General features: G+C 42.0%; 1 protein-coding gene across 7 annotated transcripts in view; it reads left to right on the forward strand.

Annotated features, from left to right (window-relative positions):
* Window positions 1-4864: 4864 nt before the first annotated feature.
* grik4 (glutamate receptor, ionotropic, kainate 4) overlaps window positions 4865-16267 on the forward strand; it is a 170317-nt gene continuing 158914 nt past the window's right edge. For 6 of the 7 annotated variants that reach the window (XR_008953001.1, XM_057049638.1, XM_057049637.1 and 3 more), the window contains exon 1: window positions 4865-5545. The gene's annotated coding sequence lies outside the window, so the exon portion shown is untranslated. Of the gene's footprint in view, window positions 5546-7065; window positions 7088-16267 lie in introns of those variants that run through there. The other variant, XM_057049640.1, reaches the window with a different exon arrangement.

Below are 16267 nucleotides of genomic sequence, written 5' to 3' on the forward strand. Positions count from 1 at the left end.
CAATTGTTGCATGTTTTGTGAGCTGTGAAGCAGCAGCACCTGTCAACGCTTTTCAAACTGGTCATTTTGAGGAGGTTTCGTCCTGGCAGGCGATGGAAATCCGCCACTTGGAGTGGAATGAACGCCCAGGGCAGTCATCTACCGGCGTTTTTTATGGTCGGTTCGATCCTCGGACTTTACTTCGCACTTTCTCCCCATTAGAAACAAACAAGCAATCGTTTAAATAACATTTGCCAGGGAAATGAGTAATTTAGTTTGGCGCCATCTTGTGGCTGCTGTTGCCCAGCCTGTTCTGGCCGACAGGTTTAGTTGTCATTTAGAGCTTCTAGTAAAACCTTTTTTGTTTATTATCTGATTGAATCAGTTTGCTGTGGAGTTATGCATTACTATATCAAATAACGACCACATACGACCTACAATAAAAGCCTATAGAGGCCATATTTATGCCTAATACACAAAAGAAGATTCTAGTCAACGCGTTAATTTGATTTATAGCTATAAATTAAAGGCACACTGCCCAAAGCTATATTGTATTCCAACTATAAATGCCATGCTTTTATGCATGCCTGGCTTTATCCTTCTGGTTAAAATTGGACTAAAGAATAATGTTTGTTTAGCAATTTGTCTTTTTTCAGTGGATAAAAGGAACATTTTAGCCCTCCCCAAGCAAAGGTTTAGAACTGTATCACTACAGCGATGACACGACTCAAGTGCCAAGTTGATGTTGAAATGAATAGATTCCGTATCCATGAAACACTAATATATGAGCGTTCTTGTCATAAATCAGCCATTTAATCTACATAATCGGCTCCATCGTGTTCATAAGCTCAGCTGTGGCTCGGGTTTTCAACTTCACGCAGCATTTGGTGCCAAGTTTAGCAGCAGCTGTCTCAGGGAAACCGGGAATGGGGCTAATTTTCAACTCGACAAGTTGAGATTTAATTAGGAAGTTAAAGAATCGAAATAGCTGAAAAAACAAACACGGTGACGCAATCTATTTCTCGGCGAGACGCATTCACAAACAGCTCGATGTCAAATATTGTAATAGTATGTAAATTGTTAAATACAACAAAATTCTACGGCATAATACCTCATTTTCAGTGAGATTCAGTGAGTAATATTAATTCAACCTGCACAAAAATCTGCGTCAAATATCTTCTAGAATCTCCAATTTTTCGAGGTCAGTAAACACAACAAACGTGTGACGACAGTCAAAACAAACGAAGTTATGAAAACACCTTCAGCGTCGGTACAAGTAAGGCTGCTTTCTACCGTTATTCACACTATATTAGTACAATATTAGTAAACTACACCTGGTCTTTATAAACGTGTCGCTGCTGCTGCTTCGCCCGGGCTGAAGGTAGCTTAGAAGGTGCTCATTAACGTCAATTGGTAGGAGGGCAATTGTACAAAAGTGAATTATTAAAAGAGTGCTTTTAAATGCTGATTATGCATTTAAGAATAGCACAAGACGTGGCAATATTAACCTGTCTCCAATGAATAGTCCACGTCAGCTTTAATGGCGTAGTTCCAGGTTAAAGCAACGGACGTTTCTAATGGGTCTATTTAGGGTTCCATTCAGTTCATATGGGTCCTGCATTGGTGTTAAAACCGACTGAACGAGCGCTACCTCACTAAATGGAACGGAGCAATTATAAATGTCCGTTTCTACATTTTCAGATAAAGACAAGCCTTCAGGTGAGGGTTAATGGTTTCCTTATGCAGGTCCCGCTAGTTTCTTTGTGAGCCACATTAGAACTACTCAAACATGTCATATGCTCAGTTACTGGTACACTCACACGCACAGCTGTAAATATATTTAATGTACTGTGAATAGGAAACCGTGAATAGGAAACCGTGAAAGAGCCGACAGCTCGAGAGAGCCTGAGAGCTCTGCAGCATCTGGACAGCACAGATAGAACTAGTCAGAAGACCAGTTCACAATCAAGACCCGCAGCAGCAGCCTGCAGCTACAGTTTTTCTTTCCCACAAATGTTCAGGCAGAGGAGATTCCTATTTTACATTGTTTCAGAAAGCACATTTCTGTTTGTCTGTATTCCTGCTGAAGATACATGGAAGAACAGATGTTGGAAGATTACCCAGTCATTTAGTGCCGCTGTATTTTCGGGGTTCCTCCTATCGCATTGGGAATTTCATTGCACTTTTTTTCAGGCTGCAGTTGTAAGATTGGAAAAGCGGCAGCCTTGCATCACTTACTAGCATCTATTTATTTGTTTGCACACCCAAGAGGTCACTTGATTGCTTTGCAATGTACTGCAAACACTTGGAGTGTTTCAACAGGATACAAAGCAGCATTGTTGACAGCCGCGGTACCTGAAGTGTACTTGGCAACTGGGTTCAATCTACGGCCACTTTTCCCATTACATTTGAGGTCAACTCTGGTTCACTATTACAGCAAAGACGCCTGATGTATTGATGCTCCTTCTGGTTCTAAAGGTTTTGTGGTTTGACCGTCAGTAATTCTTTTCCAGAAATGTCCTAAATGAAGCCACCAGTCACATCCAATGGTTGTGGGGTTTAACGGTCCTGTTGCTTCAAACGTTTTGCTAGTGTGACCGGGCAAAGATGGTATTTTATCAGGTGCCAGAGAAGCGAGTGAGCACTGTACAGCCAGACAGAGGGACTCTGCAAGGTGCTGCTTCCATTTGATGTCATAATGCAATGCCGTTGTTACTAAAATGGAGAGTGTGCACAGAAGGCTTGGGTTCCTCTAACTGACATCCATAGGAACAAACCCTCCTTGCAGGTTATATTTAAGTTGAAATCACTCTTATGTCGGCATTTTGACGCCCATTTTTATCCCGAAGTTACCAACGACAAGAAGTTATTTTTGAACATTAGGAAAATGAAGAAATCCAATTGCTTAGTTGTAAGGGTAAAAACAGAGCTTTCTTTATAAAACATTTGGATGACTGTGACAAATAATGTTTGGCCTGTTTTTTCTATTCACAATAACCATGGAATCAGAATCACAATCAGCTTTATTGGCTGCATAATTGCACAAAAAAACAAGTACCGTAATTTCTGGACTATAGAGCGCACCTGATTATAAACCGCATAATCTAATTTTAGAAAGAAAATCAATTTTGTACTTATACAAGCCGCACCGGATTATAAACCGCAGGTATCCTACGTAGTAATATGAAAAATTAGATTGAAAACATTCAGTACCGGTATATGTTTTTATTACCGTAAGAGACGAGTCATTGACGAGTGACAAACAGACAGGTAAGAAACAACAGCCATGTATGTTTATACAGAGACCTTAAATCCAGTTTTATCACGTCAGGATTTTTTCACTTTTCTTTTAATTTAATCCGCTTAGCAACATAAACAAATATATTCTACCGGTAAATGCTTTTTTTTTTCTGACGGTGTCTGTAATGCAGCTACCTTGAAATATACGTTTGTATCAGCTACACACAAATTACGTTGTTTATGCTTTTTTACTCAAACAATGAACAATCTAAAACTCCCCGATGGCCCACCTCTAAAATCTTCTATTTTCGTCGCGGTGGCGATTGCTTTTGCCTTCCGTCTGATTTTTACAGCGGAAACACCGCGGCCCCTGCTCTCTGTGTGTTCACCCAGTCTTCCAGAACGTTCTCAAGCTCGGGCCACCTGCGATGTTTACGTCTAAAAGCTTTTGTCGTCTTTTTGCTTTGGATCAGTTCTTTATGCTGGCGTCTCCACCTTCTCGCCATTGATTACCGTAATGCCAAGATTACGTGCGGCAGCTCGATTTCCTTCTTCAACCGCCAGAGTGATCGCTTTTAACTTAAAAGTCGCATCATATGCTTTTCTTCTAGTATTTTCCACATTGATGAGGGTTAGTAAAAATGACTGATTCACAATAGTTGTGATAGTGTGCCACGAAAAAAAATAAATAAGCCACACCGTAGAATAAGCCACAATGTTTAAAGTGTAGGAAAAAAGTAGCGGCTTAAAGTCCGGAAATTACGGTAATTTCACTCTGGTTCTGCTAAGTTTCCTTGTACTTGATTGACATAATAAAATAGTGCAATAATATCCACATTTAACCCTAACAAGGGTGGCATGAAAACAACAGACCATAAAGGCTGTGCTGACGGCTGCACGAGTCTCAGTCCAGACACCTGTCCGAGCACAAACCCCGCACAGGCCGTCAGTCTGTCAGGGGACACAATTCATAACTACAGGTAAGAGTCCGTGCCCACTGTAATGTGCACATAATTGCTCTGCAGGTGAAATCTGGAGACAGACCAGGCGCTGAGGCCAGAAATGGAATTAAGAAGCATTTTGCTGTGAGGTGTTGGTGTTGACAGCAGTGCTGGAACTTGCAGCCTGAGCTATTTCCCCATTTGCTGGCATTTTAGCCGCTGCTGATCTACTGATTTCTGATCTCTTGGCTATTGTGTGAAAGCTTGATTCTCTTGAGCCACTGCAGGTTCACAGTGAGGAACAGAGCAGCAACCACGTGTCCTTAAAACACACATTAAATCCTCCCTGTCAGATGTAAGAGTGCAGAGCAAGAGTTGGGGCTGGGCCGTGATTGGAGAGAAGGTCAGCTGGAATTCTCAGCTGTGCAGCTGTCTTGTATGCCTTACCTGTTCCCCAGGAGGAGCCTCATACCTGTTGTTCTCCTCTAAATGCTGCAGCAATCCCAGAACAGAGGATTGAATCTAGCTAAAAGTAAAAAGGAGGTTTCTAACCTGGCCAGAGGGTCCTGCATCAATCTAGAACAGATTGCGTGTCAGTTAAATCGTAAAGACATGATCTCTACCCCCAAACTTATTGCTCTTTTCTCTCTCTCTCTCTCTCTCTCTCTCTCTATCTCAAACACACACACACACACCATCAGACTTGAGCTACACCTCAGTCTGGTCTGCATCTTTGCACTGGACCGCAGCGAGCCGCAGTCGGCTGCTCTGCCCAGGATCTCGAGCATCCACAGCCCGTGGTGTGAATTAGGGGGTGTGGGCAGCGTGTGTTCCGCAGGTGCAGCATAAAGCGATTCTACCCGCCTGCCTTTCCCCTCGTTTGCGCACTCCTCTGGGTGGTGAACGGGATGGTGGATGCGCAGCGTCACCGGCGTCGTTAGAGGAGCCCCTCACACAGACCCTCCACTTCAGCTGCTTTGATCCGATCACCAAACAGCGCAAGTGGGGAGAGAGAAACGGAGGGAGCTAAAACTCTCCAACTCTCTGCTTTTTCGAGGATAAAGTGAAGGCTTTTCCGCCCCAACAGTTTCGGGATGTAGCGCCTGTTTCCTGAAGCTACTCACCAACCTGGGAAGTCTTCGGCGGCAATTTAAAGACGAGATTTGACTGTTGCTGATTTTTGCCGACCACGCATTTAATCTGGCCACCAGTCCGGCGAGAAGGCGCGGAGCAGAGAGCCAGAGAACTGCACAGGAGGTGGGAGAATTGAGTTACATCGCGATCGCTTCTGCTGCAAAACGGCGACGTGTCTGCGGGCAGCTGAGATCCACCAAGTCTGAGAATCTCTTCCGCGGATGATCAAAGGGAGGCACGCTGATAACCAGGTAAGATAATCAAGTTTTCAAGATGAAATGCGCATTCATGTGCGTATTCGGGGTAAGAGTGCGTGCGTAAAGGGGGATTGGTGCTGCGTCAAGAGCACACTGTTGCAACAGCAGAGCGAGCTCCTGCTACAGAAGTTGGCACAGTGATTATCATTTACCTGCAATGAAATTATCATCCCTCCTGGTCGTGTTCGGTCTATAAAAAGCTCCCCCTCACACCCTCCCGCCCCCCTTCACATTGTTTCGTGGTGTTACGTGCGATGTGTTGCGAACTCCGGCTTCACCTCAATTGTTGCATGTTTTGTGAGCTGTGAAGCAGCAGCACCTGTCAACGCTTTTCAAACTGGTCATTTTGAGGAGGTTTCGTCCTGGCAGGCGATGGAAATCCGCCACTTGGAGTGGAATGAACGCCCAGGGCAGTCATCTACCGGCGTTTTTTATGGTCGGTTCGATCCTCGGACTTTACTTCGCACTTTCTCCCCATTAGAAACAAACAAGCAATCGTTTAAATAACATTTGCCAGGGAAATGAGTAATTTAGTTTGGCGCCATCTTGTGGCTGCTGTTGCCCAGCCTGTTCTGGCCGACAGGTTTAGTTGTCATTTAGAGCTTCTAGTAAAACCTTTTTTGTTTATTATCTGATTGAATCAGTTTGCTGTGGAGTTATGCATTACTATATCAAATAACGACCACATACGACCTACAATAAAAGCCTATAGAGGCCATATTTATGCCTAATACACAAAAGAAGATTCTAGTCAACGCGTTAATTTGATTTATAGCTATAAATTAAAGGCACACTGCCCAAAGCTATATTGTATTCCAACTATAAATGCCATGCTTTTATGCATGCCTGGCGTTATCCTTCTGGTTAAAATTGGACTAAAGAATAATGTTTGTTTAGCAATTTGTCTTTTTTCAGTGGATAAAAGGAACATTTTAGCCCTCCCCAAGCAAAGGTTTAGAACTGTATCACTACAGCGATGACACGACTCAAGTGCCAAGTTGATGTTGAAATGAATAGATTCCGTATCCATGAAACACTAATATATGAGCGTTCTTGTCATAAATCAGCCATTTAATCTACATAATCGGCTCCATCGTGTTCATAAGCTCAGCTGTGGCTCGGGTTTTCAACTTCACGCAGCATTTGGTGCCAAGTTTAGCAGCAGCTGTCTCAGGGAAACCCGGGAATGGGGCTAATTTTCAACTCGACAAGTTGAGATTTAATTAGGAAGTTAAAGAATCGAAATAGCTGAAAAAACAAACACGGTGACGCAATCTATTTCTCGGCGAGACGCATTCACAAACAGCTCGATGTCAAATATTGTAATAGTATGTAAATTGTTAAATACAACAAAATTCTACGGCATAATACCTCATTTTCAGTGAGATTCAGTGAGTAATATTAATTCAACCTGCACAAAAATCTGCGTCAAATATCTTCTAGAATCTCCAATTTTTCGAGGTCAGTAAACACAACAAACGTGTGACGACAGTCAAAACAAACGAAGTTATGAAAACACCTTCAGCGTCGGTACAAGTAAGGCTGCTTTCTACCGTTATTCACACTATATTAGTACAATATTAGTAAACTACACCTGGTCTTTATAAACGTGTCGCTGCTGCTGCTTCGCCCGGGCTGAAGGTAGCTTAGAAGGTGCTCATTAACGTCAATTGGTAGGAGGGCAATTGTACAAAAGTGAATTATTAAAAGAGTGCTTTTAAATGCTGATTATGCATTTAAGAATAGCACAAGACGTGGCAATATTAACCTGTCTCCAATGAACAGTCTACGTCAGCTTTAATGGCGTAGTTCCAGGTTAAAGCAACGGACGTTTCTAATGGGTCTATTTAGGGTTCCATTCAGTTCATATGGGTCCTGCATTGGTGTTAAAACCGACTGAACGAGCGCTACCTCAGTAAATGGAACGGAGCAATTATAAATGTCCGTTTCTACATTTTCAGATAAAGACAAGCCTTCAGGTGAGGGTTAATGGTTTCCTTATGCAGGTCCCGCTAGTTTCTTTGTGAGCCACATTAGAACTACTCAAACATGTCATATGCTCAGTTACTGGTACACTCACACGCACAGCTGTAAATATTTAATGTACTGTGAATAGGAAACCGTGAATAGGAAACCGTGAAAGAGCCGACAGCTCGAGAGAGCCTGAGAGCTCTGCAGCATCTGGACAGCACAGATAGAACTAGTCAGAAGACCAGTTCACAATCAAGACCCGCAGCAGCAGCCTGCAGCTACAGTTTTTCTTTCCCACAAATGTTCAGGCAGAGGAGATTCCTATTTTACATTGTTTCAGAAAGCACATTTCTGTTTGTCTGTATTCCTGCTGAAGATACATGGAAGAACAGATGTTGGAAGATTACCCAGTCATTTAGTGCCGCTGTATTTTCGGGGTTCCTCCTATCGCATTGGGAATTTCATTGCACTTTTTTTCAGGCTGCAGTTGTAAGATTGGAAAAGCGGCAGCCTTGCATCACTTACTAGCATCTATTTATTTGTTTGCACACCCAAGAGGTCACTTGATTGCTTTGCAATGTACTGCAAACACTTGGAGTGTTTCAACAGGATACAAAGCAGCATTGTTGACAGCCGCGGTACCTGAAGTGTACTTGGCAACTGGGTTCAATCTACGGCCACTTTTGCCATTACATTTGAGGTCAACTCTGGTTCACTATTACAGCAAAGACGCCTGATGTATTGATGCTCCTTCTGGTTCTAAAGGTTTTGTGGTTTGACCGTCAGTAATTCTTTTCCAGAAATGTCCTAAATGAAGCCACCAGTCACATCCAATGGTTGTGGGGTTTAACGGTCCTGTTGCTTCAAACGTTTTGCTAGTGTGACCGGGCAAAGATGGTATTTTATCAGGTGCCAGAGAAGCGAGTGAGCACTGTACAGCCAGACAGAGGGACTCTGCAGGGTGCTGCTTCCATTTGATGTCATAATGCAATGCCGTTGTTACTAAAATGGAGAGTGTGCACAGAAGGCTTGGGTTCCTCTAACTGACATCCATAGGAACAAACCCTCCTTGCAGGTTATATTTAAGTTGAAATCACTCTTATGTCGGCATTTTGACGCCCATTTTTATCCCGAAGTTACCAACGACAAGAAGTTATTTTTGAACATTAGGAAAATGAAGAAATCCAATTGCTTAGTTGTAAGGGTAAAAACAGAGCTTTCTTTATAAAACATTTGGATGACTGTGACAAATAATGTTTGGCCTGTTTTTTCTATTCACAATAACCATGGAATCAGAATCACAATCAGCTTTATTGGCTGCATAATTGCACAAAAAAACAAGTACCGTAATTTCCGGACTATAGAGCGCACCTGATTATAAACCGCATAATCTAATTTTAGAAAGAAAATCAATTTTGTACTTATACAAGCCGCACCGGATTATAAACCGCAGGTATCCTACGTAGTAATATGAAAAATTAGATTGAAAACATTCAGTACCGGTATATGTTTTTATTACCGTAAGAGACGAGTCATTGACGAGTGACAAACAGACAGGTAAGAAACAACAGCCATGTATGTTTATACAGAGACCTTAAATCCAATTTTTATCACGTCAGGATTTTTTCACTTTTCTTTTAATTTAATCCGTTTAGCAACATAAACAAATATATTCTACCGGTAAATGCTTTTTTTTTCTAACGGTGTCTGTAATGCAGCTACCTTGAAATATACGTTTGTATCAGCTACACACAAATTACGTTGTTTATGCTTTTTTACTCAAACAATGAACAATCTAAAACTCCCCGATGGCCCACCTCTAAATCTTCTATTTTCATTGCGGTGGCGATTGCTTTTGCCTTCCGTCTGATTTGTACAGCGGAAACACCGCGGCCGCCTGCTCTCTGTGTGTTCACCCAGTCTTGCAGAAAGTTTTCAAGCTCGGGCCACCTGCGATGTTTACGTCTAAAAGCTTTTGTCGTCTTTTTGCTTTGGATCAGTTCTTTATGCTGGCGTCTCCACCTTCTCACCATTGATTACCGTAATGCCAAGATTACGTGCGGCAGCTCGATTTCCTTCTTCAACCGCCAGAGTGAACGCTTTTAACTTAAAAATCGCATCATATGCTTTTCTTCTAGTATTTTCCACATTGATGAGGGTTAGTAAAAATGACTGATTCACAATAGTTGTGATAGTGTGCCACGAAAAAAAACATAAATAAGCCGCACCGTAGAATAAGCCACAATGTTTAAAGTGTAGGAAAAAAGTAGCGGCTTAAAGTCCGGAAATTACGGTAATTTCACTCTGGTTCTGCTAAGTTTCCTTGTACTTGATTGACATAATAAAATAGTGCAATAATATCCACATTTAACCCTAACAAGGGTGGCATGAAAACAACAGACCATAAAGGCTGTGCTGATGGCTGCACGAGTCTCAGTCCAGACACCTGTCCAAGCACAAACCCCGCGCAGGCCGTCAGTCTGTCAGGGGACACAATTCATAACTACAGGTAAGAGTCCGTGCCCACTGTAATGTGCACATAATTGCTCTGCAGGTGAAATCTGGAGACAGACCAGGCGCTGAGGCCAGAAATGGAATTAAGAAGCATTTTGCTGTGAGGTGTTGGTGTTGACAGCAGTGCTGGAACTTGCAGCCTGAGCTATTTCCCCATTTGCTGGCATTTTAGCCGCTGCTGATCTACTGATTTCTGATCTCTTGGCTATTGTGTGAAAGCTTGATTCTCTTGATCCACTGCAGGTTCACAGTGAGGAACAGAGCAGCAACCACGTGTCCTTAAAAAGTATTTTCTGTAGTTAGTGGAATGAAACGGCTCCTTCGTGCAAACATAACCGGCATGTAGCTGATTTGAATATCATTTTAAGCAACAGATGTTGTTTTGCAGCTCAGCCGAGGCGGTATCCAGCTTCCACAGGTCGTGGTTAACATATTCATGTGTCATTTGTACGGGTTGAGTCATTTACTTAAGGTTATATCAAGAACGACCTTCACTTGACAAGCACAGTGTCCTAGCGGTCCTCAGGTATGTCTGCATTAGAGGATTAATCTTCATCTTTCCCGTTTTGTCTTTCTGGTGCTTCCATGCTCCATTCACACACACAGAAGGAGTCAAGGGGAATTTTTGTTGGTCAGTTTTCCAACATATGCCTAATTTCTATTTAGAAAATCCTATAATTGGAAAGGCAAACCAGGTTTTCTGCCCTTTTCTTTGACTAAGCGATTGTCTGCACAAACGTGATATTTCATCTGCAAGGGCCATTTGCAATGTGCTGACAAGAAAAGTGAAGTAAGATTCATGGTCTCATTTGGCTCAGATCAATTGATGGATTGAAATGCGGGACCCAGGTCCTCAAAGTTGTGAAGGTTAACCATCTGTGCGTCTCCCACCTTTAGCCCGTGAAGCAGGCAAGACATGTAAGGTTTCATACGCTTCAAGGGTTGTTTGCCTGAGACACTTTACAACCTAATAATGCAAACTGGACAAATGGGCTCACACACACCTGAGATGGATTTGCAAATGTCACAAAATGCATTTTTTCTAATGCTAAAATAATTCAGCAATAGGAAGAAAACAGCGCACACAGAGTGCATTTGGCTTAATATACAGCAACTGCTCATTTACATGCAGAAGCTGTCTGTTGAAATATTTGTTGTGTTCAGCATAATATATGAATATGGAGAGCATTTTGTATGCGTTAAAATATATTTAGACCAGAGGAGAAGTTAGTTTCATAGACTTTCTGCTCACTTTGCCTCTTTTAATTAGTCTGCTCCAGAAAAGGCTCCAATGTATTTCAACGAGGTTTTGCCCCATCAGGCCTGGAGACGCTATTAAAAACTGTGTTGCCATGTTGTGGTGTTAACCACAGGTTTCCCCAGTGAAGGCAGAAACAGACAGTGTCTTTAGAGCCTTAATATGAGCCATATGGATGCATATATATAAAACATGTATAAATGAACACATTTTGTCAATGGATGGATAACGACCATATCCTGCAAATGTGTTTTCGCCATATGTCATTTTTTATTAATTTAGACTCTGTTTTTCTGTTCTCTGCCCCCTGAAGACATATTGACTAATCATATTAATCTATCTATCTGAGAACTTGGTTAGAATTGATCTTGGAACATCAGCACTAAAGCCTCCCATCTTGTGAACCAGCTTCTCTTGGCTCCCCCAGCCAGCTCAGTTGGCAGCACTTTGATTTGTGAATATGAATTTTATCAAATATCAATATTCTCTTTTGAATCATATCCAGATGGGCATTTTAGTGTTATCCTGGTGGGAAACAGGCTCTTGCTTGTGGCCTTTCTGGCTATTTTTAGACAACATTTTTTTATTCTCTTACCTAAATAAATGGATTAAAAATATCTGTTAACATTTTTTAGGCTGTATATTGAATATGATCTTAATTTGAGAAAAGGGAGATTCTTCCTGGTGTCTTGATGTCATATTGGGCAACGCTTGTGTCTAAAACTGAATTTGTCAGTCTCCATATTCTAATGTTGCCACTTGAATTGCTGTCATTTGTCTGGTGAAGGTTTCTGCCGCTATGATTAGTCAAGTGAGCAAAGCACATCCAGTGAAGCACCCATCGACTTCTTAAGCCTGATATGGAATAGTTCTTCTGCTAATCCTCATTTCCCTTTGTCCTCTCCACTCTCCTCTACATAAACTATTTTATAGGAGGTTTATTATCGATCGGTTCACTTCAGAGATCAGTCGCCCTCCCTCCCCACGATCCTTGTTAAATGTTTGACGGTGAGACTGGACTGTCTCTGCGGGACCCTCTTAATGTGCAGCCTGTGCTACGTAGCACTGCGGTCACTCTAATTGGTTAGAGGAGGTCATGAGCTCCACATCTGCACTCCTGAGCTTGATTGACAGGAGGCAGAAGCCCCCCCCCCCCATGTCCCAGTGCAGGGGCAGCATGTCCCAGTCACTTTGTAATCATGATCTGCAGGCTGACGGCGATAAGAGATGTAAAGGTGATTGTGGTTCAAGGAGGACGTCCTTGCACAGGGGCCTTGGGATTCTTCCTCCTGGCAGCGCCTGACCGGGAGGATGTGTATATATCAGTTTGAGACCTTTTTACTTTAGAAATATCTATCTATCTATCTGTCTATCTATCTATCTATCTATCTGCCTGCCTGCCTGCCTGCGTGCGTGCGTGCGTGCGTGCGTGTGTGTTGTGTGATGGATATGAAATCATTAGCTGCTGGCCATGGCAGAAGTGGAGCAAAAGTCATGTTTAAAAAGGGCCCATTTAAGATTTAAGATTCCACGTGCACGTTTGCCAACTGTGCATCCACTTGGATTCTGAACACGTGTCAAATTTGTGCTCAAATACAAACCTCACTTTGCATTTTAAGATCACATCTCACATTTGCAGAGTGTTTCGCTCCAGTAACGGCTCCATTCTGCACTGTTTCGCAATAACAACATCACAAAAGATGGGCACGCGCACGTTTTTACTCATGCAATATGTGGAGTGCAGGAGTGACACAGACGGCTCTGATTGTGTATAAGCTGGAGGAGGAGGAGGAGGTGGAACTGTGGAGGCTGTCTGTGAAAGGGCCCAAAGAGAGCTGCTCTCCTCCGGCGTGACCACAGGGAATGGAAACAAGCGCAGCATCAACAGGTTTTCAAGACAAACACATCCCACAAATTCTATTTGAATCCAACTTCAGTCTCTTTGCTTTGTTTCTATCTGGCTTTAATTCTGGGTCATACAGCTCATCACCCAACATTTGCACCTTTTCCCTGTCTGCCGTGAAAGTAGGTTCATTTTTAAAATACTGTCCTGTCTGGCCTTTTCAAGTTTGACACCCATGACTACCCAGCTGGTTCTTACCTATAGTGTTCTTTAGGTTCTCAGTCTTGTATTAAGGGCAGTGTAGCTCACTTTCACCTCATGATTCCTTATATTTGTTTTCACAAATGCTCTCTATTGTTGTGTTCTGTTGTTAGTTGCCCACTGACTTCATAATCACTCTAATTCAAACAAGGTTTAATCGTTTACTTGTTTTCAGCCACCTTTAATCAAAACATCTAGCCATCCGAGCCGTCTTTGTTGGACAATCTTGGTTTCCTTTATGTCACCCTCTGGGCCGTTCAGTCCACTGAAGGTCGTTTTTCTCAGATTTCTGATTTCAAGCTTCAGCAACTTTTGTAGGTACAGAAGTCATGAACGCTGTGGCCATTTTCTTTGTGTGTATTGAGAACCAAGGCAGAAGGATTTTCGTGTCTCTGTGGTTCTAAATTTTTGAAGGTGCTTGTCTGAAGCAGCTGTAATGCATGTCTGTATTATGAGCTAATTCCTCTCAATATGGCTTCTGTTTTGTAGGGAAATGAAAGCTCATAACATTTTCCTCATATCTTTGGAGTCCTAGAGGCCCCATCATGCTTTCTTAAATGTTTTATTAAAAGTCATAACACTCTCACTTGGTTTTGGAACTATCAATAAAACCTACAGCATAAACAAGTCGTACAGTAATGGTTTATATCCAGAGAAAGAGGCAGGAGATGAACTGGTGTCATTCAGCGTGTTATTTGGTCCTTAATGGTCCATCAGAGTAGCTTCAAGGTCTCGTTTCACTGGAGTTATTGGGTTGCTTAGATCACCTCTCTGTTCCCATCTTAATTGGCCTAATTAGTTCAGCTGACGGGGGAGAAAATGTTAAAAGCGGACGAGTTTGGTGCAGGCAATTATCACAGTGTAGCACACTTATCTGCTGATGGGTAAAGATTGGGATCAGAGACGAGGCAGCTGGTTCCAAACCCGAGGTGGACTCCATTATTGATTAGAGGAGGGGAACCAGGAGAGTGAGCGTTGATGATTTAGATGCTGGTTTACTTGTTTATTACTTTAGTTGACAATTACATCCAGGCATTTAGTTTAATTGTTGCAAATCACTGTGAGCAGAATTAAACAAAATTAGATAGTGTACTGTTGTAATAGCAGTGTATAATTCACACCCGAGTCTCAGGTCTCTTCGTCTTAATTGACGTTGTCTTACCTACCGTGCACGGCTGTGCTTAATTACTTTTCTGGTTTGTTTTTTTTTACTAATTGAGCAGTGCAGCTGCAACATCTGACCCAGTGCTAATTATATTAAAATGAATTAATAGCTTTGAATTATGGGATCTGTGATTTTGGCGCAGTTCTTTATTATTTGTTATAAGAAGAAAATATTTGCAAATTATAATTTTTAAGGTATAATTTATAAAAACTAAATGAATTATATTTTGTATTGTTGAATGTCAAAACGCCCTATGGTAATTTTATCTTAGCAAATCAAGACCTGGGGGTTACAGCTGTCCATGTGTGTCCTGTCCATGTCCATGCCGTCCATGCTCTTACAGAACAAGCGTGTTACATGTGGGATTAACTCCATTTACTGGTCTAAAATCAGCCTGTGAACCGTGTCCTCATCTCTGTATGTCTTTATATTCTCTGTCTTGCTCTGACCAATCCATTTAGCCTTTGCCCCACTCTAACCAGTTCATTTAGACCCTGTCCCATCATAGCCAGTCCATTAAGAATTAAAGTCTAAAGAATCCATTTAGCCTCTCAACCCTACCATTAACAGTCAATTTGGCTTTTGTCAAACTAGTATATGCAACAGTCATCTTAAAAGGATGCTGCTATTTTCAAATTTATAGAGCTTTAAAATTGGCACTATATACTCAAATTCACAAGATCTAATGATGATTTACCTGCAACGCTTCAGAATTACCAAGTTTCGACCTGCTGCTCTGTCATCAGAGACCCGTCAGTGTCGCTTCATGCTGGCCTCTGCTCTCATCGCAGCCACTCAATTACAGCAGAGGAAAAAGGAACACAATTTTGTGATCAGACTTTTATTTTTAATTCCACTGTAAGAGATGAAGAAAGTCAATATAAAGTCTTGTACAATCCCTGTGATCCAAGAATACAATCCCTGTGTTCAGCATAATTCTCTTTATCTGGCAATACCGTCCTTCTCTGTAAAAAAAATGTTGTTTTTTGTAGTTTCTTTAGTTGAACAGTCATAGTCTAATAAAGCAAAATACGTTTATTAGTTGTAGAAATGAAGAAAAGAAGCCACCAGTGAGAGAAGATTCCTCCCAAACTCAGTGATTTCAGTTAACACTAGTGTTTTAGTTAATTTGCCTGTTGCTGTAGATAAGTGCCAGCTGTCAGTGTGCAGATGGAAGCATATTAAAACAAATCCAAGAAGTCACATCGCTTTGGAGATGCTTGCGTAAATTTAGACCTTTGCGCTTCATTGTTGTAAACTCTATGTTAGTCCTTTTACAGTGTGTGAGACTGTCCTGCCGATGACCAAAGATAAAACCGGTGTAGCTGAAATGGTTTCAGAGTGAAAGTTTGATTCTTTCACCACTCTTTTCCCATAGTTGTTGCCTCTAAGCTTTTTCTGGGGTGGGGGTGGGGGATGTGTGTGTCAGCAGTCAAAGGCTTTAATTAACAACAGGCTCAGCATAATAAGATAATTTTAAATAATTCGTTTGCAGCAGCCAGAGGTGAAACAATGCAAGACTAGGCCCTCAGCTTGTGACATTCGAAAACCTTATCGACCTCTTTCGCAATTGAAGGTTAAGTGGGCACAATAGGTGAGACCGACTGCGTGCTCGCGTTGACCCAATGATTCGTCTTCTCTTCCCTCCATGTTCCCGAATTGGCTTTGAGTTTGCTGAAGCTTTGCTGTAAGTGGTTGGACAAG

Source organism: Takifugu flavidus, chromosome 12, assembly GCF_003711565.1.
Source record: "Takifugu flavidus isolate HTHZ2018 chromosome 12, ASM371156v2, whole genome shotgun sequence".
Lineage (NCBI taxonomy): Eukaryota > Metazoa > Chordata > Actinopteri > Tetraodontiformes > Tetraodontidae > Takifugu > Takifugu flavidus.